The sequence below is a fragment of the Saccopteryx bilineata genome, chromosome X (assembly GCF_036850765.1).
Source record: "Saccopteryx bilineata isolate mSacBil1 chromosome X, mSacBil1_pri_phased_curated, whole genome shotgun sequence".
Lineage (NCBI taxonomy): Eukaryota > Metazoa > Chordata > Mammalia > Chiroptera > Emballonuridae > Saccopteryx > Saccopteryx bilineata.
The window spans coordinates 121,339,945-121,362,483 of record NC_089502.1 but is presented as its reverse complement, the minus strand read 5'-3'; the positions used below and the strand labels follow the sequence as shown (position 1 = coordinate 121,362,483).

Sequence of the window (22,539 nt, the reverse complement as noted above, 5' to 3'; positions counted from 1 at the left end):
TTTTTAAAATAAAAAGTATTTAAAGAAAATACTGAATTACCTTTGCTTGTTTATAATTAAGTAGATAATTTAAAAGTAAATACCATGGAATCTTTAATTCGACTTTCATTATATGCATGGAATTTCATCTTGTATGCAATCTACTGACTTACTGGGCATCTAGCTATTTCTCTTCTTCCTTTCAAGCCGAGACTCTCAAGAGTTATATACTCTTTGTATCTAGAAGGTAGTCACAAAGCCCCTATGTATATACATGACTTTGCCTAACTACAGGTAAAAAGAGCTGTCAGGGACTGCCTTAATGACTTCCAACCATCCAAATGGAGGAGGTCTGAGGAACACGAGGAAAAAGTAAAACGTGGGTGAAGAACAGAGATAACTCCAGTGTGTACATGCATGGATGGGGCTTCCGGCCACCTGTGCGAGGCTGATCCCTGCAATTCATTCCTCAGTCTGTTCCACTGTGGCTCATCTCGCTGCTCCACTGAAATACTCTCCCCATCATCTCTGCTGCTACATTCAGATGACACATCTTCTGGTCCCTATGCCCCTTGACCTTTGAAGCATCTAACACCACTATCATTCCTTCCTGTTTACAGCCTCTGTGACATCATGCTAGTCTGATTTCTTCCACCTCTCATCACATTAATGTCTACCTTGTTTTTGCCCAGTGATTACACCCACTACACTAAGGTTTTTTGTTTTTTTAATTATTTATTCATTTTAGAGAGAAAGTGACAGAAACATCAGTCTGTTCTTGTTTTTTTTCTTTTAATTCATTTTAGAGAGGAGAGAGAGAGATAGAGATAGAGAATGAGTAAGGGAGAAGGCAGGGGAGGAGCGGGAAGCATCAACTCCCATATGTGCCTTGACCAGGCAAGCCTGGGGTTTCGAACCGGCAACCTCAACATTTCAGGTCAACATTTTATCCACTGCGCCACCACATGTCAGGCTCGATCTGTTCTTGTATGTGCCCTGACCAGGGATCAAACCTGCAACCTTTGTGTATCGAGACAACACCTTAACCAACCAAGCTATCTGGTCAGGGATACACTAAGGTTTCAAAAACATTTAAAGGCGGATGACTCCCAAATTGGTATCTTAAGCATCATACCCTTTCCAAGACTCTAGACACATAGCCAACTGCCTAAAACACAGCATCATAAGGATATGCTCAAAGATATCAGTCAATATATCCAAAAAGAAACTCCTCAGCAGAACCCCTCCCCAAATGTTCTGTTTTCTCCATCAATGTTACCACTCAGTTAACAATACTAGAAACCAGGGTGTTATCCCTGACTTCCTATTGTACAACCAGCTAAACTGTGTGTGAAATCAAGTGGGTCATGGTTTACACCCTGATTCTGCCATTTACTAGTCTCTAGGAAAGATACTCAATCCTTACGCCTCTGATGCTTCATCCGTAAAATGGAAATAACAGTAGAATTTAAATGGCAAACAGTCATAAGTGAGGAGGCATTAGTTGCTGTTATTCAGGGCGTAACTGAATATTATTGTCATCAGTGTCCTGCTGTGTCCCTGACTCTGTTCTTGGCTTCCTCCGCATCACAGTCAGAGTATGTTTTTTGTGATGCACATCTGACCATGTCTCTTACACTCTCTGTACCAAAACCAAACAGCCATGCCTGATCCTTTGCATGAATATCCTGTGCCACCGTTTCTCAGAGCTTTCGCTCGTCATCGTCTACCTGCCTGTGACACTTCTGTTTTCCGCCTCTGCTCCGCTCCTCCAAGCACACTGATCCCCTACATGTTGTCACCAGTGGCACCTGGAACCGAGCCACACCCCCTAGCCCTGCTGCCCGGCCTGTCCCACCTGGCGCCAGGGCGCCCTCCACTGCGCCGCCGCAGCAGGCTGTGCATCCCGTCCCAGGAGAAGCCAACATACTGTACTTAAAACCTGTGTACCGGAAGCTGTCGTATGAAACAGCAGCTCTGCCAGAAATGTGCTGTTATACCAAAGAGTGAGCAATTACTCAAAAAATGAGGGGAGTTAGTCACAGGACCTGTGAATCAGCTTGGAGAGTCTCCTGCTGAGCCCAATCTGTGACAATTTGAGCACCAAAATAATCAAGGACAGTAATGAATTCTAGGCCTGTAGAAAAGAGAAACCTATGAGTCTGTACCAGTAATAAAGAATTAAGTACACACTTACATAGAGAAGGGAGGGCTTTTGCTCTGAGTAGAATCTGAGGGGTAAGCATGCAGGGAGTGCGGGAGCTGGAAGAAACCATTCTGTAGCCATCACAGTATACAGACTGCTTCAAGCAAGAACCATCAATGGATGCCAAATCTAAGGGGAGCTGAATGACGAGTAGGATATGTAAATAGTCTTAAAAGTAGCTCCCCAAAGAACAGCTAATTAGCCTGACCTGTGGTGGCGCAGTGGATAAAGCGTTGACCTGGAATGCTGACGTTGTCGGTTCAAAACCCTGGGCTTGCCCGGTCAAGGCACATATGGGAGGTGAAGCTTCCTGCTCCTCCCCCCTTCTCTCTCTCTCTCTCTCTCCTCTAAAATGAATAAATAAATAAAAATAAAGAACAGCTAATTAGTTGCAAAAGGGAAAAATTTAACTATATACTGGATTAATTGAGCAACATGTTGACTGGATGATCAAAACTAACATCACCAATGAAGGACAGATGGACAGCGCACACCTGCAGATGTGATACCCTGAGAAGAACAGTATTCCAGTCATGACTGCATAACATGAAACTACTATGAGGAAACAGACAAACCCCAAATAAGTAATGTTCTATTTAAAAGAACAGCAGGGGGAGGGATAAGAATGTCATCTTAAAAATGCCAACTTGACCCTGGCCGGTTGGCTCAGTGGTAGAGCGTCAGCCTGGCGTGCAGAAGTCCCGGGTTCGATTCCCGGCCAGGGCACACAGGAGAGGCGCCCATCTGCTTCTCCCCCCTCCCCCTCCTTCCTCTCTGTCTCTCTCTTCCCCTCCCGCAGCCGAGGCTCCACTGGAGCAAAGATGGCCCGGATGCTGGGGATGGCTCCTCGGCCTCTGCCCCAGGTGCTAGAGTGGCTCTGGTCTCAGCAGAGTGACGTCCTGGAGGGGCAGAGCATCGCCCCCTGGTGGGCGTGCCGGGTGGGTCCCGGTCGGGCGCATGCGGGGAGTCTGTCTGACTGTCTCTCCCCGTTTCCGGCTTCAGAAAAATACAGGGGAAAAAAAAAAGCCAACTTCACCCTGGCCAGATAGCTCGTCCCAATATGCAAAGGTTGCTGTTTCAATCCTGTCAGGGCACATAGAGAAATGGATTGATGTGCCTGTCTTTTCTCTCTCTCTCTCCTCTCCCTCTGACTCTCTCTCTAAAATGACAAAAATAAAAAAAAGAAGAAGAAAAGAAAAAAGCCAATGTCCTAAAAGGCAAAGGCTAGAAAAATATCACAGAAAAGGATAGAGCGATGACAACTTAATTGAATACCAGATCCTAGAATGAATCCTATATTAAATGAGGAAGATATTTTTCAACAATGAATGGATCAATTAAAAAAACTGAAATGTGGATGGTAGATTAGAAAAAGTCTTCTATTAATGCTAAATTTATAGAATTTACTGTTTACTGACTAGATAATTGTGCTCTGGTTATTATATATGAGAGTGTCCCTATTTTTAGGATTAGGCAATGAAGCATTTTGGGGAAAAGGGCATGACACATGTACCTTACTCTCAAATGATTTAAGAAAAATATATATGTACCCTGACCTGTGGTGGCACAGTGGATAAAGCGTCAACCTGGAAACGCTGAGGTTGCCGGTTCAAAACCCTGGGCTTGCCTGGTCAAGGCACATATGGGAGTTGATGCTTCTTGCTCCTCCCCCTTCTCTCTCTTTCTCTCTCTCTCTCTCTCCCTCCCTCCCCTCTCTAAAATGAATAAATAAAATCTTAAAAAAAAATAAAAAAGGAAAAAAAAAGAAAAATATATATGTATATGTATGTATATACAAACACACATGCACACACATGCACATAAAGAGCCAGCAAATTAGAAAGCAAACAATTAAAATGTTAACAGGTGAATCTGGGTAAAGCATACATGGTGTTCTTTTGTATCATTTTCTTGCAATTTTTTAAAATTTGGAATTATTTCCAAAAAGTCAAAACAAAAGCAAACAAAACCTAGTTCTATTCAGGGACATGCCATGTTCACCAATACATTTCTAGAACCTTACCTGGTACCTGCTAAAATGTTTGTTAAATGACAATTTTACTATACTAAACCAATCTAACGAGTAAGATAGAATTAGATGAACCTTGCCCCCTGTACACCCATCCCAATAAAATATTGGGGATCAGCGATCTCCTCTGTAGGACAATTTGTGAATACTTAGGAGAAAAGAAAAGTAGGTTTAGTCTACTGAATCAATGTGTATTTTTCCACTTTGCCCCTTTTAAAACATCCCAAATCTGAAATGCCAAGAGATTCTACCAGGTTAACAATCTATACTTTAATTTAAAATGTAAATTATTTCAAAGTCTTTAGTGTTGATATAACATTTTTTTCTAAAACAGGGTTTGAACTGTCCACCTTTTTTTTGATACTGAAATAGATTTTATTAATTTTAATGGGGTGATTACTTCTCATTTTCAGAGTAAGGGCATTTATAATTTACAGTAGTCACAGGAGTCCTATCTTGGCAACTCGCTAAAACTCGAAGGCAGACCAGTCCAATAAAAATATGTGTACCTGACCAAGGCGGTGGCACAGTGGGTACAGCATTGACTGGGGACGCTGAGGACCCAGATTCAAAATCCCAAGGTCGCCGGCTTACGCACGGGCTCACCAGCTTGAGCAAAGGGGCAGTGGCTCTGCTTGAGACCCCCGGTCAAGGTACACATGACAAGCCAAGCAATCAATGAGTAATTCAAGTGCCACAACTATAAGTTGATGCTTTTCATCTCTCTCCCTTTCTGTCTGTCCCTCCCTCCCTCTCTCTCTCTCTAAGAAAAAAAAAAAAGTTACATTAAAAGAATCATCAAAAGCATCGTCAAGTTAAATATAGCCCCAGAAACAAACAGAAGCATACTGAGATTAAATGTAAACTTACTGCTCCTCCCCACAAGTGAATATCTGTTTGCCAACAGCCACCTATGCAGGCCTGGTAATGTGCGCCACCACTCGGGATCTCCTCCCAGTGCTGAGGTCAGCCACAAGGAGGTAGGAGTATATAAAAAATGATACAAAGTTTAATGGCCTCACATGGTAGTATTTGAAAAATTAAATGGGAAAGCCTTATTGCTTATTTATTAGTAATATTTTAACACATAAATTGTTAGAGAAATCAAAGGTTGACTTTATTTTTTAATTTTTACTTATTGATTTTAGAGAGAGAAAAGAAGGGGGGGAGAGAAACATCAATTTGTTGTTGCACTTATTTATGCATTTGTTGGCTGATTCTTGTGTATGACCTGACCGGAGACTGAACCTGCAACCTTGGCTTATTGGGACAACACTAAGCAAGTGAGCTACCCAGCCAGGGCAAAGGTACCTTTAGAAAGTGACTTTAAAAATATCTCAAGCGACATGGACAAGAGTGTGGTGGTTGGGGGGGGGGGGGGCACAAAGAAAACTAGATAGAAGGTGATGGAGGACAATCTGACTTTGGGTGATGGGTATGCAACATAATTGAATGAGAAGATAACCTGGACATGTTTTCTTTGAATATATGTACCCTGATTTATTGATGTCACCCCATTAAAATTAATAAAAATTTATTTAAAAAAATATCTCAAGAACATTCTGGAAAAGACAAAACTATAAGACAGTAAATAGATCAGTAGTTGCTTGACCTGTGGTGGCACAGTGGATAGAGCCTCAACCTGAAATGCAGAGTCGTTGGTTTGAATGCCTAGCCAAGGCACATATGAGAAGCAACTAGGAGCTGATGCTTCCTGCTCCCCCCTTCTCTCTATCCTCTCTCTAAAATCAATCAATCAATATGTTTTAAAGCAACTGAGAGAGAGAGACAGCCAGCAAGACAGACAGGAAGGGAGAGAGATGAGAAGCATCAACTCATAATTGTGGCATCTTAGTTGTTCATTGATTGCTTTCTCATATGTGCCCTGGCCGGGGGGCTCCAGCAAGCCAGTGACCCCTTGTGCAAGCCAGCAACCTTAGGCTCAAGTTAGGGACCATGGGGTCATGTCTATGATCCCATGTTCAAGCCAGCAAACCCTCACTCAAGCTGATGAGCCTGCACTCAAGCCAGCAACCTCGGGGTTTCAAACCTGGATCCTCAGCGTCCCAGGACGACACTCTATCCCCTGCACCAGCGCCTGTTCAGGCAGTAAATAAAATCTTTCAAAAGAAAATCAGTTCCCATGGGATTGTGCCAAGAAAGGGAGGGTTCCTAGGTGAGGCACAGGAGAATTTATAGGGCAGTGAAATTATTCTATATGAGACTATGATGGTAGATACATGACATTATGCACTTGTCAAAATCCACACAACTTTATAACAAAGAGTGAATCTTAAAGTATGCAAATTTAAAAAAAATCTTTTTAGGAGATCGGGGATCCCAGGAAGAAATAGACACAGTGTGACAGAATCTAACTGTATTACAAAGATGTTTGAAACAGTGTCAGGCAGGAGATAGAGGAACAGTGCTGACCTACATAACTCTGGAACTGAGTGGAGTCTTTGAAGACAAAAGGAACTATACATAAGCTCTGTACTCTAGTTGATCAAGTTGTTTCCATACGAGGACAGGTTAACAATTCAGATACTGTTACCTACATGGTGGGAACTATGTTTCTAACTATTGGAGTGGGAGGTTACAGATAAGCAAGAGGAAAAGACCAGACTGATCTATCCGAGTTGAAGACATCAGTATGAGCTCATGTTTAGCAGATAAACACAGACCTCTATTATATAGAAAGGGACACACAGAAATATTTATAGATACGCATACATATACACGAAGTATATACACAAGACTTCAGCTATGAGGGCCTAGAAGCAGCAACACTCCAGCAGCAAGGAGCACAACTAGCACCCAGATCTCAATGTCCAAAGGCATTCATTCATTCTCTAATAAAAGCAGAGCTCTGGGGAGAAACTGCTGATGCTAGAACGGGAACAAGGATTCTTTTTGTTTGTTTGTTTGTTTTTTATTTTTTATTTTAGCTGGAAACAGGGAAAGACAGTCAAACAGACTCCCGCATGCGCCCAACCGGGATCCACCCGGCACGCCCACCAGGGGCAACGCTCTGCCCACCAGGAGGCATCGCTCTACTGCGACCAGAGCCACTCTAGCGCCTGGGGCGAGGCCAAGGAGCCATCCCCAGCGCCCGGGCCATCTTTGCTCCAATGGAGCCCTGGCTGCGGGAGGGGAAGAGACAGAGAGGAAGGGGGGGGGTGGAGAATCAAATGGGCGCTTCTCCTATGTGCCCTGGCCGGGAATTGAACCCGGGTCCTCCGCACGCCAGGCCGACGCTCTACCGCTGAGCCAACCGGCCAGGGCCGGAACAAGGATCATTTAGGATGAGTTTGGAATGTCTTGTGGTGCAAATAAGTAAGTGCTCAAACAAAACAAAAAAACCCGACGATAAAGTGCTCCCTTGGCCGAAGCTGGAGAATACCGAGCAACACAATAGAGCAGTACTGGATTATGACTCCAAGTATAAAGTAAATATCCATGAGCTCATATTGACAAAAGAAATGATTGAATAAATAAATAAATGGGGGAGAAGAGACATAACCTTTCATGTAAAAGAATTCCCAATAATTATGTAGAACACCCTCAAGGATATGGAGCATAGCTTTCCCATCCTTAAGTGTGGACTTTACCTAGTGAATTCTTTCCAGACACCACAGTATGCAAAGCAGTTTAAAAAAAAAGACTAACTTTACAGTGGGGAAACCTGATAAACACCTTCTGAGCCAAGTGACCAAAGTCAACATTAAGAGTGATAAATCACGTTGCTATGATGTGATGCGACTGGGAGAAGGACACTTGACCTATGTGGTCTTCCTCCCCAAAACCCACACCCCCAACTTAATCATGAGAAAAACATCAGACACATCCCAATTGAGGGCCATTCCACAAAATACCTGATCAGTTCTCAAAACTGACAAGATCATGGAAACAAGGGAAGTCTGAGAAGCTGTCACAGCTAAGAGTTTGCCTAAGGAGACATGGCGACGAAACGTAATATGGTACCCTGGTGGGGTTCTGAAATAAAACATACGTTAGGTAAAAACTAAGGAAACAGGAATTAACTAAAGTATAAACGTCAGTTGAAACGTTGTGATTAATACTGGTTAATTAATTTTAACAGATGTGCCATGCTAATGTAAGCTGGTAATAACAGGAAACTGGGTGCAGGCTGTATGGGAACTCCCCGTACTGTCTTCTCAATTTTTCTGAAAAATTAAAACTGCTCCGGAAAAGAAAATCTCCATAAAACAAATGCTTTTCATTACCTCAAGATGGTTTCTGAGCCCTGGCACAGGAGTCTTAGTCACATCGCCAGTTCTGAAAGCACCTTCTTGTCAGTAGTCTGGAAGGCTGACAAAATGAGATAGTTATCCTTTTGCTAACTTCCAAACTCAGTATGGAAGAATGACAAAACCTCCCACACTCCTGGTGTCTCAATGTAACAGGAGACAGAGGCCAGACCATAGTTTTAGGGTAGGTGGTTCTTTCCCAAGTCATCGCAAGCTGAATCTTTTTTTCCTTTAGGTCACAAACATCTTCTACAGCAATTAAACTCTACTATCCCACTGGAGAGAGAAGCAGTTCAGAAAGCCGAAGGAGAGTCCACAGCTCATTTTCTGCAGGCTTTTGCAGCATACCTGGTTGTGACTCACGGTCTAAGCACCCCCCCCCATTCTATTTAGAGAAGAAAGGATGAGCCCGAGCCTATCAAGCATGTATAAAATTTTCGGTTGTGCAGCCAAAATAGCATATAACTTTTCTTAAAATGCTGACTACTATATAACCTATTTCTGTTCCATAAAGAACAATTTATATATAGAATAGTAGTAGCTTTATTGGCTTATTTAGACAAATGAGCATTCTCTCTCCCCATCACTTGGGCTACCTTCACTCCTGGTAAACCTAGGAATTCAATGTTAACTTTATAATTTCAGGGCAAGTGTTGGCTTATAGCAGAGCCATCAGACACACGTTTCTAATTAATCTCCTGACAACCTCATTTTATAACCACAGTATAGCTAAAATAACATACCTCGTTTGTACTGGATCATCTCTGCAAGTTACCATACTTTTTATCTTAATTTCTGTTACTTTATCTTAAACGTTACCCAAAAAATGAACTTCAAGTATGAGCAAGACGTGCTTGGCACATACATGAATACTGTCTTCTACCCGGTGTGACTGCTTTCTCCAGTTCCTGACACGACAATGCAAACCCCACCCACGTCCACGCTAACCCTCCCTCATCAGCTTCGCTCAGCAGCTTCCCGCCCTCCCCTCCCGAAATGCCTACTCAAGTCTTTCTGTTACTATCACTGGCAGCACTTGAAATAACGGTTTAAATCGTTTATTTTCCTCTCGGTTTTAGCACTAGAAATCTTGAGAATGAAAACCAAACGTTCTTTCAGCTACAATATCTTGTACACACTGAATACTTAGTGTCAATGACAAAATGTAGGACTTTGAAACACTTGAAAAACTACTTTCCTCCACTGAGATGTTTTGAGGTCTCTGGTGGGTCGATTCTTAAATGACATTATCAAAAAAAGAAATAGACAGGACAACCTGTTGTGAACGTACGTCAGCGGCCGTTTATCTCCTTGTATTACTTGGAACCACAGTGGCTTGTGACCTCTTAGTATATTAAGTAATACATGTACAGGGTGACATGTTTGGTTTGCTTTTAAATACTTAATAGAAAATATTAGAGTGCTTCACACATAGTAATAATGGTTAATACTAATTCAAAAAATGATTAAAATGTATTTCTTACTGTGGGTTGCTTTGAGAAATAGTGACTTAGAATTATTTTCTTCCTAAATTTATTGATTTTAGAGAGAGAGGAAGGGAGAGGGAGAGAGGAAGAGGGAGAGGGGAAGAGAAGAGAGAGAGACAGGAACATCAATCTGTTCCTGTATGTGCCCTGACTGGGGATCGAACCAGCAACCTCTGAACTTCAGGATGAAGCTCTAACCAACCAAGCAACCCAGCCAGGGTTCTTTTTCCTTTTCTTTTTAAGATTTTATTTATTCATTTTAGATAGAGGAGAAAGAAAGGCGAGGGCGGGAAGCATCAACTTGTACATAGTTGCTTCTCGTATGTGCCTTGACCGGACAGACCCAAGGTTTCAAACTCATGATCTCAGTGTTCTAGGTCAACGCTTTTCCCACTGCGCCACCACAGGTCAGGTCCCAGCCAGGGTTCTTTTATTATAAAGGTTTTTTTACAGAGACAGAGAGAGTGTCAGAGAGAGGGATATACAGGGACAGACAGACAGGAACGGAGAGATGAGAAGCATCAATCATCAGTTTTTTGTTGCAACACCTTAGTAGTTCATTGATTGCTTTCTCATACGTGCCTTGACCGCGGGCCTTCAGCAGATCGAGTAACCCCTTGCTCGAGCCAGGGACCTTGGGTCCAAGCTGGTGAGCTTTTGCTCAAACCAGATGAGCCCTCACTTAAGCTGGCAACCTCGGGGGTCTCGAACCTGGGTCTTCCGTATCCCAGTCTGATGCTCTATCCACTGCGCCACCGCCCAGTCAGGCTTATTATAAAGTTTTATGTGACTTTATTTTTCTTAAATGCAGCCTCAATGTGTTTTATGCTGCTCCTTCACATTCTATTGGAGACTCTTGTCTCCTAATAGATTTTAAAAAGTAAGTTATCAGTTTCATCACTCCAAAGCACAAAGGCTGATCAATCCCTGGTCAGGGCACATAGAGGAATAGACTAATGTTCCTGTCTCTCTCTCTCTCTCTCTCTCTTCTTTCCTCTCTCTCTAAAATCAAAAATCAATAAATAAAAATTTTTAAAAAATGAGTTATCAGTCTCATTAACCTTGAAATTAAACATCACAAGCTATAGAAATTTCCTACCGTAAGGGTTTGCAAGATTTACAAAAATGCCATTGATGACCATCTCTTTAACAATGTCTAGCCTGACAATACACCCAAGTCCCCTGTTCCCTCAGTTAATAAAATCAGAGCACCCCACTTGAACTACAGAAGACTCAGGCCCTCAAAGTGAGAGAACCACAGTTATAAAAGTGAGTAGGGCGAAGCCCTATAAATACGTTGTCAGAAAAAGAAACAGTTAAGGTAGGACAAGGAAAAGGAACACTGAGGAAAGCTTCATGGAAGAGATAACATTTAAACTGGGATGCAAAGAAAAATAGAATTAAAAATATATGTATTAAAATTATAAAGCTGGACCTGGCCGGTTGGCTCAGCGGTAGAGCGTCGGCCTAGCGTGCGGAGGACCCGGGTTCGATTCCCGGCCAGGGCACACAGGAGAAGCGCCCATTTGCTTCTCCACCCCTCCGCCGCACTTTCCTCTCTCTCTCTTCCCCTCCCGCAGCCGAGGCTCCATTGGAGCAAAGATGGCCCGGGCGCTGGGGATGGCTCCTTGGCCTCTGCCCCAGGCGCTAGAGTGGCTCTGGTTGCAATATGGCGACGCCCAGGATGGGCAGAGCATCGCCCCCTGGTGGGCAGAGCGTCGCCCCTGGTGGGCGTACCGGGTGGATCCCGGTCGGGCGCATGCGGGAGTCTGTCTGACTGTCTCTCCCTGTTTCCAGCTTCAGAAAAATTAAAAAAAAAAAAAAAAAAAAATTATAAAGCTGGAAGGAACTCTACATATCATCAAACCCAGTGGTTCTCAACTGGGGAAGATACTGCCCTGCAATGCACATCTGTCAATGTCTGCTTCCATTTTTGGTTGTCATACTGGGGAGGGGTGCTAACTGGCATTTAGTGGGCAGAGTCCAGGGAGGACGCACAATATCCTATAGTACACAAGAAAGCCCCTGACTGCAAATTCTCTGGCCCAAATGTCAATAGTACCAAGGCTAAGAAACCCTGAACCCAACCTTGTTTCAGCCAAGAAGGTAACTGAAGGCTAGAGGGATTTAAAAACTTGCTTAAAAGCCAAGATTATATAACAGGCCTCATTAACAGCTTGCCCAGTGTTTAAGTCACAACACATACCCACATATGTTATTATACCAGGGAACAGCTGTTAAAAAGAGTGGGAACATCTTTATAAGGTGGTAAGACAAGCTATCTGAAAATCAAAGCTGATATTGTTAAATAGCTTTTCTTGATACAGGTCTACCAAAGCGAGAATTGCATTACATTTAACAATGTATACCCTCGCCTGACCAGGTGATGGTGCAGTGGATAGAGGGTCGATCTGGGATGCTGAGGACCCAAGTTCAAAATCCTGAGGTCACTGGCTTGAGTGCAGGCTCATCTGGCTAAAGCGCAGGGCCCCCGGCTTGAGCATGGGCTCAGAGACATGACCCTATGATCACTGGCTTAAGCAAGGGGTCAGTGCTCAACTGGAGCTCCCCTCCTGCCCTGTCAAGGCATGTGTGAGAAAGCAATCAATGAACTAAGGTGCCACAACAAGTTGATGCTTCCCATCTCTCTCCCTTACTGCCCATTTTTCTCTCCCATGCACTTGAAAAAAAAATGTATATACCCTTGCCTGGGCCAGGTAGCTCAGCTGGTTGGAGCATCCCAATGCACCAGGGTTGAAGGTTCGGTCCCCAGTCAGGGGACATGCAAAAGTCAACCAATGAGTACATGGATGTGTGGAACTGATATTTCTCTTGCTGTCTCTCCCTCTCTCTCTCTCTAAGGGCAATACATTTTATATATTTTTTAATTTAAAAAACAGTATTAGATTTATCATCTATACAAGTCAGTTATTAAACAAGTATCTAAGAGTAAGGAAATTACAGTAAAAACGAGGAAGTGGAGCATGAGCAAATACACGCACACCTTAGAGCTGCAGCAGCTCTAAGCACTGGGGGTCTGGGCCCTAGGTAGGGCTGATTAGCCCCTTTACTCAAATCAACTGCTACGTTATCCTTCCATTTGCTGGTAAGCTTTCCAATAACAAATGAATTGTACAAAAAACTTGCTTAGGGTCCTGACTGAGGGCCTAAATCGAAACACACGAAATCATCTGAACATCTTTTTTTTGCTCTTAGAAGTACAAAGGGATCAGGGTGGAAGTAATGGCAACATGGCTTAGTCTTCACAAAAGTTTTTGTTCTACTATATTACAGGGAGACAGCACAGATATATACTCCTTACCTCCAATTTGTCAACTGGGGAAACTTCAACTATAGGATACGCTGTCCAGTTTGACATGCAGCAATTCACGATAAAAAACCTCGAAGAAAAGGCTGAAGACAAGTGTCCTAAAAAAAATGAAAAACCAGAGAGGTAAGATTCAAACTTTGAAAGGTTTCAAGACAGTGTGAGCAAGTGATACAGTGTACAAATTAAAGGCCACAGAAAGGAATGCAGCGATGTATACATCTTGATCTAACTGCTTCAACTGCTGGGCACCCCCTTTCCAGGCTGTCACCTCTGGGACTAAAGGCAGAGCAGGCAACAGCAGAGGGGACGCCTGAAGCTTTTCTAAGGCTTTGGGGTCATAGAAAGCTAGCAATAGGACATGTAGTTGCATCCCTAGCAAACCATGAGGGGTTCCCATGGCCACCATGATATCCTTGTTATTAAATTCGAATGGCTTTGATTACCAAACTGTGCTGAAGCCGTTCAAGGACTGGAATTCAGAGATGTGAGCCGAGCGATCCAGAAGACACTAGCAGGGGTCCCCAAACTTTTTACACAGGGGGCCAGTTCACTGTCCCTCAGACCGTTGGAGGGCTGCCACATACAGTGCTCCTCTCACTGACCACCAATGAAAGAGGTGCCCCTTACGGAAGTGCGGTGGGGGGCCGGATGAATGGCCTCAGGGGGCTGCATGCAGCCCGCGGGCCATAGTTTTGGGATGCCTGCTAGAGGTTAAACTATCTGACAAACTGATAGGCCGAGAAGGATAAAAGAAAACTCCTCTTCCCTCACCTTCAGGTCAGGAACCTGAAGGGCTGCACCTTAAAATAGGGGTGAACCAGAAATTAAGCAGGCCATACACTAAATGCAACTTGGCCCCGAGTCATCTGGTTGGCCCAGAAAAATCTCAAAAGCCGAGGATTAGACTAAGTAATCCTAGATTCCCTCAAGGAGATACCACCAAAAAAAAAAAAAAAATCTTTCTGGGAGTTATCATCCTTGGCCTCAAATAATTTCTTCAACAATTTTTCAGCATACTATTAAAGGCAATCAGATACATGAGGAGACAAAAGAACAAGATTGTAAGCTATAGAAACAACAAAAAGAGACTCACGGGCACTCCAAATATTAAAATCAACCATAAAATTTAAATTATGCTTACTATGTTCAAGGAGGCGACAATGAAACTTAATTATCTCAGCAATGAAGTAGAAACTATAAAAAGTGACATAGCAAATTTTTAAAAAATTGATTTAAAGCATTCATTCGTTGTTCCACTTAGTTGTGTGTCCACTGGTCACTTCCCACATGTGCCCTGACGGGGAATGGAACCCGCCACCTTGGTGTTTCAGGACAATGCTCCAGCCCACTGAGCAGCCAGCCAGGGCTAACACAGGAGATTTTTTAAAAAGCAAAGAATAGCCTGACCTGTGGTGGTAATCTGGGACACTGAGGTCACTAGTTTGAAACCCCGGGCTTGCCCTTTCAAGGCACAGACAAGAAGCAACTATGAGTTCATGCTTCCCACTCTCCCTTCTCTCTCTCTCTAAAATCCAATAAATAAAACCTTAAAAAAAACTTTTAAAGAGTAATTCTGTAACTGAAAAATACAAAAACTGAAATTAAGAATTCAATAAATAGGCTTGTGTACATGCATCAGTGGATAGAGCGTCATCCCAGCACGCCAAGGTCCTGGGTTCGATCCCCAGTCAGGGTATATGAGAAGCAACCAGTGAGTGCACAACTAAATGGGAAAAGTAAGGGGAACAACGAGGTGATGCTGCTCCTTGTTTCCCTTTTCTCTCTCTTTCTCTGTAAAAATTAAAAAATATATCAATGAACAGGTTTAACATCCAATGGACACAGTTGAGATACTGATTCAGAAGACAGATCAGAGAAAGAAAGCACAGGATAAAAAGGGGTAAGAAACATAAGTATACAGTGACAAGTTCTAACATCTAACACAGTTAACTGGAATTCCAGAAGGAAAAGAAAGATAAGCATTCGAATGGCTGAAATTTTCCAAAAATGATGAAAAATGTCAAAACAACAAATTTAAGACTCTCAATGAATTCCTAGCTGAAAATCAAGATAGAAAAACTTAAAAGCATCCTGAAGGTGAAAACTACTACTTTCAGACAAGCAACAGTTAGATGGATGACTTAATTCTCAACAACAAAAATGCAAGCTGAAAGACTGTGTAATGGTATCTCTAAGAAGCAGATAGCAAAAGAGCTGCCAATCTAGTACATATTGTACTGCAGAGAAAATACCCATCAAGAATGAAAATGAAATATTCTCAGACAAAAACACAGTTCACATCCAGCATACCCCCCCCCACTAAGAAATCAGAAAGCAACAGAAAACTGACCCAACATGGAAGGTTACAGATGCAGAAAGAAATGAAGACCCACGAAAATGTAAGCAAACATGTAAAAAAATCTAATGGAACACTGACTATATAAAATAATGTTAAGGGATTTAAAACATGTCCAGAAACTTATCTCCAAATTCATTAAGTTATATACATTAAATCTGAACAGCTTTTAAACATATATAGATACACATATATACAGAAAATTAAATTACAGGACAACAGCATGTATGTCAAGAGGTAAGTAAATGCAACTAAGGTATTTTTAATGTTCTTGCTTCAACCAGGAATAAGGTAAAAGTTATCGACACTTTAGACTTTCGTAAGTGCTAAGGTAATGATAAAAAAATTAAAATGAGTGCATGATCTCTGAACCAATAAAGGAAAAAACTGATAGGAAAGTAATCATTCAAATGAAACAGAGAAAAGAAAAACAGAATGGGTGGGAAACAATGTGATGCTATCCATAATCTAAAAATAACTGGTAGCTACATTAAATATAAATGAATTAAATGATTCACAAATTACCAGACTAGATTTTTTTAAATCTACAAATATATATTGCTTTCAAGAGGGCCACGAAAAACAATACAGAAAGGTTAAAAGTAAAAGGATAGAAAAATGCATCATGTAAATTAGCCAAAATAAAGATGATATATAGTTAAGGTAGTTTCAGACAAACAGAAAAGCATCACTGGAGTCAAAGAAGTCACAGTAAGAATGATAAAATGTTTATTTCACCAGAATATAATTTACTAAACTTGCATATACTTGATAACATGGCTTCAAACTATATACACAGCAAAAGTTGACAGAACTACTTCGGAGGAACAAACATCAATATCACAGTGGCAGATTTTAAAGTATTTCTCAGTTAGCTGTAAGAATAAGTGGACAAAAAAAATCAGTAAGGACACAGATACTCACAATTAATAAACTTTTTAAAAATTGATTGGGGGGGTAGAAGCTTGAAGCATCAACTCGTAGTAGTTGCTTCCTATATGTGCCTTGACTAGGCAAGCACAGGGTTTCAAACTGGTAACCTCAGCATTCTAGGTCCATGCTTTATCCACTGCGCCTCCACAGGTCAGGCACACAATTAACAAACTTGAGCAATAGGCATATATATTACACTATATCCAACAGCTGCAGCATATATGCTTTTCAAGTACTTACGTATTTATTTACCAAAAACTGACCACATGCTGAGCCATAAAGGAAATCAAGAAATTTTAGAAGACAGAAATCACTCAGAGAAAGTTCTCTAAGGAAACTGTGATGAAACCAGAAACCAAATATTAAATATACAGTTACAAAAAATTCTCATACTACTGAAACTTAAGAAATATATTGCTCACAAAAATTAGGGGATATTTTATAGCTTCATATTCATTTTGAAATATCCCCTAATTTTTGTGAGCTGTATATATTTTTAGCCCTGGCCAGATAGCTTGGTTGGTTAGCGTGAGGTTGCAGGTTTGATCCCTGGCCGAGACACATACAAGAATTAACCAATGACCACATTAATGGGTGGAGCAACAATTCAATGTTTCTCTCTCTCTCTCCCCCTCCCTCCCTCCCTCCCCCTCTCCTTTCCTCTCTAAGAATCAATAAATAAATGTGGTTTTTTTTAAAATACATTTTTAAATAACTCACTGATCAATGAAAAGATTACAATGAAAATAAGAATGATGAAAACATTATATACCAAAATGTATGGGATGCTGGTGATGCAATATCTCAAACTGAAAGTTGTGGTTTTACATGCATGTTGGAAAGAAAATAAGGTTGCAAATGAATACCTAACTACCCCTGTTAAGAAGTTAGAAGAAAAGCAAAATCAACCCTAAAGAAGTAAATGGAAATAATGACTATAAAAGCAGATATTAATAAAATAGAAAAACACCCATATAATTGGTTCTTTGAAAAAATTACTATAACTGCTAAACCTCTAAGAAAATTATTTTTTAAGAGAGGAAAAAGATATGTATACCCAGTATCAAGAATGAAAAAGGTCCAAGAGAAATGAAAATATGACTGCACAAAAAACTTGTACCATTATAATAGTCAAAAAGTAAAAACCCAAATGTCCACCAACTGATGAATAAATGAGAGCCCAGAAATAAAACCCACATGGATCTGAGCAAATAATTTTTGACAAAGGAGCCAAAAACATACAATAAAAAAGAAAGCCTCTTCCATAAAGGGTGTTGGGGAAATTGGAAAGCCACATACAAAAGAATGAAATTGTACTATTTGTCCCATATGCAAAAATTAACTCAAAATGGATCAAAGACCTGAAACAATAAATTATATAGAACACAGGTACTAAACTTATGCTAATGGACCTTGGTCTTACAGAGACTTTATGAATTTGACCCCAAAGCCAAGGGAAATAAAGGCAAAAATAAACAAATGGGACTATATCAAACTAAAAAGCTTCTGCACAGCAAAAGACACCAATTAACAAAACAAAAAAGCAACCAACCAAATGGGAGAAGATATTTGCAAACAACAGCTCTGACAAGGGGATAAATATCCAAAATATACAAAGATCTCATATAATTCAAACAAACCATCTAATTAAAAAATGGGCAGGACCGGAACAGATAGATCCTTCTTCCAAGAAACATACAAATGGTCAACAGATATATGAAAAGATGCTCAACTTAAGTAGCTAGTAGGAAAATACAAATCGAACTACAAAAAGATACTTCACTCCTGATAGAATGGCTGTTACCAACAAGACAAGTAATAACAAGTGTTGGGGAGGCTGTGGGAATATGAACTGATCCAGCCACTATGGAAAAGAATCTAGAGGCTCCTCAAAAGTTAGGAATAGAGTTACCATATGCCCCAGCAACCCATCTTCTGGGTATACACCTGAAAATTTTCAAAACATTCATCTGCAGAGATCTGTGCACTCCTGTGCTCATTGCAGCATTACTCATGGTGATCAAGACAGGGAAACAACCAAAGAGTTCTTTGATAGAGGACAGGACAAAGATGATGTGGTACCTATATGGAGTGAGATACTACTCAACCATACTGCCATTGTAACAACATGGATGGATCTTGAGAATATGATGCTAAGCAAAATACGTGACAGGCCGTATTATTTCACTAATATGTGGGATATAAAACTGAAAGGAATAAATGAACAACAAAAAAAACCCCAAAACTTAGATACAGACAATAGGATGGTGGTTACCAGAAGGAAGGGGAAGGGGAAGCAGTAAAGGGTGAAAGGGGTCAAATAGATGGTGACAGTAGAGTTCGGGTGGTGGGCACATGTTGCAATGTACAGGTGATGTATAATGGAACAGTACACATGAAATTTATATAATTTTATTAACCAATGTCACCCCAATAGATTAAAAAAAAGTGGTCTACCCATATAATGGAACATTATATGGCAATAAAAAATGAGGTACTTAACATATGCTACAACATAGCTGAACCTTCAAAGTGAAAGATGTCAGTCACAAAGACCACATATTGTATAATCACATTTCTATGAAAATTTTAGAACAGGCAAATCCCTGCAGACAAAAAGATCTGTGACTGCCCGGGGCTGATGAGGAGAAACAGGACTGAGGGCCCTGCCAGACAGCTCAGTTGGTTGGAGCATCGTCCCGCAGCACAGAGGTTGCTGGTTTGATCCCCGGTCAGGGCCCAGACAGGACCAGATCAGTGTTCCTGTCTCTCTCTCTCTCCCTTTCCCTCCTGCTAAAATCAGTAATAAACATTAAAAAGGTGGGGGGGGACTGAGGGACAATGTGGAATGACTGCTAATGGGTGCAACATTTCTTTTTGGGGTGATGAAAAATGTTCTTAAACTGACTGTAGTGACTGCTGTCCAGCTCTGAATGTATTAAAAACCCACTGAATTGTACAGTTTACATGGGTAAATTGGATGGCTGTATCTAAACTCTGTTAAAATGGGAGGGGGCCTTTACTAAGAAATATGTAGACATTAAATGATAAAAGAACATAGCTGTGATGCCATTATTTGAGAACACAGATGAAATGAACCAATTTTTATAAAAATATAATTGAACAAACAGTTATAAAAACTGGACATCAACTCTAAGAAGAAAACTGGAAAATTCACAAATATGTGGAGAGTAAACGACATGCTACTGAACTAATGTGTCAATAAAGAAATCAAGGCCTGACCTGTGGTGGCGCAGTGGATAAAGCGTCGACCTGGAAATGCTGAGGTCGCCAGTTCGAAACCCTGGGCTTGCCTGGTCAAGGCACATATGGGAGTTGATGCTTCCAGCTCCTCCCCCCGTCTCTCTCTCTGTCTCTCCTCTCTCTCTCTCTCTGTCTCTCCCTCTCCTCTCTAAAATGAATAAATAATAAAAAAATAAAAATAAATTTAAAAAAGAAATCAAGACAATTTTTTAAAAATACCTGAAACAAATGAAAATAAAAAATTTATGTATGCAGCAAAAGCAATTCTAAGAGGAAAGTTCATAGCAATAAATGCCTACCTCATGTACTAAGAACCATTTCAAGAATAAAACAAAACATTAATCCTCAAAAACTAGGAAAAAAAGGAACAAACAAAACTCTAAATTAGTAGAAGGAAGGAAATAAAAAATGAGAGAGAAACTAGATGAAAAGGGTAATAGAAAAGAGCCACAGAACTAAGAGCTGGTTGTTTGAAAGGAGAAACAAAATAGACAAACCTTTAGACTCACCAAGAAAAAGAGAGGACTCAAATAAAATTATAAATGAAACAGGAGACATTATAAAGAATCATTGAGACTACAATGAACAATTATATGTCAACCAATTTGATAACCTAGAAGAAATGGGATAAATTCCTAGAAACGTGCAACCCACCAAGACTGAATATTGAATAAAGAGAAAATGTGAACAGACCAATTACTATTAAGGAGATAGAATCAGTAATCAAAAACCTCCCAACAAACAAAAGTACATTTAAAGAATGAATTGAAATACCAATCTTTCCCAGATTCTTTCAAAAAATAGAAGACTTCCAAACTCATTTTACGAGGCCAGCATTACAAGTGTTATCAAGGATGTGAAGAAAATGGGACCCACGTGCACTGCTGGTGGAAATGTAAACCAGTACAGCCACTATGGAAAACAGTATAAAATTTATTTAAAAAATTAAAAATAGAACTACTATATTCCAGCAATTCCACTTCTGGGTATTTCTCCAAAGAAAATGAAAACACTAATTCAGAAAGATATATACACACCCATGTTCATTGCAGCATTCATTATAATAGGGAAAGAGTCCATCAGTGGATGGATGGATAAAGAAAATGTGGCCCTGGCCGGATGTCTCAGTTGGTTAGAGCATTGTTCCCAAAGCACAGAGGTTATGGGTTTGATCGCCAGTCGGGGCACATACAGGAACAGATTGATGTTCCTCTCTCTCTCTCTCTCTCTCCATTCCTTTCTTGCTAATATCAATTTAAAAAAAGGAAAAGAAAATGTGGTATACATAGACAATGGAATATTCAGCCACAAAAAAAGAATGAAATCTTGCCATCTGTGAGAACATGGATGGACCTGGTAAGCATTACGCTATGTAAAAGACAGACAAATATCATGTGATCTCTATTATATGTTATCTAAAAAAAGAAATAGCAGGTATATTCCTTATTTTACAAGACCAACAAAACCTGATAAGGACAGTACAAGAAAACAAAGGCCAATCTCACTCAAGAAACAAAGATCCACCTGACTGGTGGTGCACAGTGAATAGAGCATCGACCTGGAATGCTGAGGACCCAGGTTCGAAACCCAGTGGTCCCTGGCTTGAGCACTGGCTCATCTGGCTTGAGTGCAGGATCATAGACAGGACTCCATGGCCGCTGACTTAAGCTGAAGGTCAATGGGTGGCTCAGCTGGAGCCCTCAGTCAAGGCAAGTATGAGAAGCAATCAACAACTAAAGTGCTGCAACTATGAGTTGATGCTTCTCATCTCCCTCCCTTTTTGTCTGTCTCTCTCTCACTAAAAAAATAAGAAACAAAGACTCAAAATTTCTAAGCAGATAAAAGGAAAATGTGATAATGATCAAACTGGGTTTATTCCTGGAATGCAAAGTTGATTCAACATTGGGAAATCAATCAATATAATTTGATGCAAGGAGCAAGCAACAGTAGGAACAGCATGTGATAAAATCCATATTACAATGATGTAAGCTCTAATCAAACCAATAACAGAATGAAACTTCCTTAAGCTAATAGAGTAATTGTATCATATGCAGTGGATAAATGTTCTAAGTTTCCCCTCTGGCAAAAGGAATAAGACAGTGTTACCCTCTATTACTACTTCTATTCAACATTATATGGACTAAGGCAGAGCCCTGGCCAGATAGCTTGGTTGGTAAGAACAGAGTTGTCAGTTAGATCCACGGTCAGGACACATACAGGAACAGATCAATGTTCCTGTTTCTGTCTCTTTCTCTCAAATCAATAATAAAACTTTTTTAAAAAAATAGGTAAAGAAAAAATAGGCAAAGAAATACCTAACAAGCCTGACCTGTGGTGGCGCAGTGGATAAAGCGTCAACCTGGAAATGCTGAGGTCGCCGGTTCGAAACCCTGGGCTTGCCTGGTCAAGGCACATATGGGAGTTGATGCTTCCAGCTCCTCCCCACCTTCTCTCTCTGTCTCTCTCTCCTCTCTTTCCCTCTCTGTCTCTCTCTCTGACTCTCTCTCTCTTCTCTAAAAAATAAATAAAATTTTAAAAAAAGATTAAAAAAGAAATACCTGATACTTTTGAAGGAATTCCACCCAAAATAGTAATAAAAAGCACAAACCTCAGTTACCTAGAAGATCTAGTTATATATACTGCCCCTTTCCCTGAGATTTACAGAAAAGATTTTACTATATTA

General features: G+C 40.8%; 1 protein-coding gene across 5 annotated transcripts in view; it reads right to left on the bottom strand.

Annotated features, from left to right (window-relative positions):
* Nucleotides 1-22,539, bottom strand: part of TAB3 (TGF-beta activated kinase 1 (MAP3K7) binding protein 3) — a 134,312-nt gene that overhangs the window by 31,642 nt on the left and 80,131 nt on the right. For 4 of the 5 annotated variants that reach the window (XM_066250316.1, XM_066250315.1, XM_066250319.1 and 1 more), the window contains 2 exons: nt 13,295-13,401; nt 8,462-8,546 (listed from right to left, as the gene is read on the bottom strand). The gene's annotated coding sequence lies outside the window, so the exon portion shown is untranslated. The remainder of the gene's footprint in view (nt 1-8,461; nt 8,547-13,294; nt 13,402-22,539) is intronic. The other variant, XM_066250318.1, reaches the window with a different exon arrangement.